Here is a 206-nt window from a genome sequence, read left to right as displayed (position 1 = left end):
ATATATATATATACAGTATATATGTGTGTGTGTGTGTGTGTGACAATAACAATCATACATTTTAAGTATGTTTTCACTGTCTTGATGTTTTGGGGGAACACTGCAACACTAAATATTACTTTCAAATAAAGAAGAGAAAAATATTAACATGAGTTGTTGGAAACAGATCTTTGGATTTCATAGCAAACTTCCTTTCAGCATAACAT

The sequence above is a fragment of the Sinocyclocheilus rhinocerous genome, unplaced genomic scaffold (genome assembly GCF_001515625.1).
Source record: "Sinocyclocheilus rhinocerous isolate Xijiao unplaced genomic scaffold, SAMN03320098_v1.1 scaffold1358, whole genome shotgun sequence".
Classification (NCBI taxonomy): domain Eukaryota; kingdom Metazoa; phylum Chordata; class Actinopteri; order Cypriniformes; family Cyprinidae; genus Sinocyclocheilus; species Sinocyclocheilus rhinocerous.
This window is presented reverse-complemented; position numbering follows the sequence as displayed.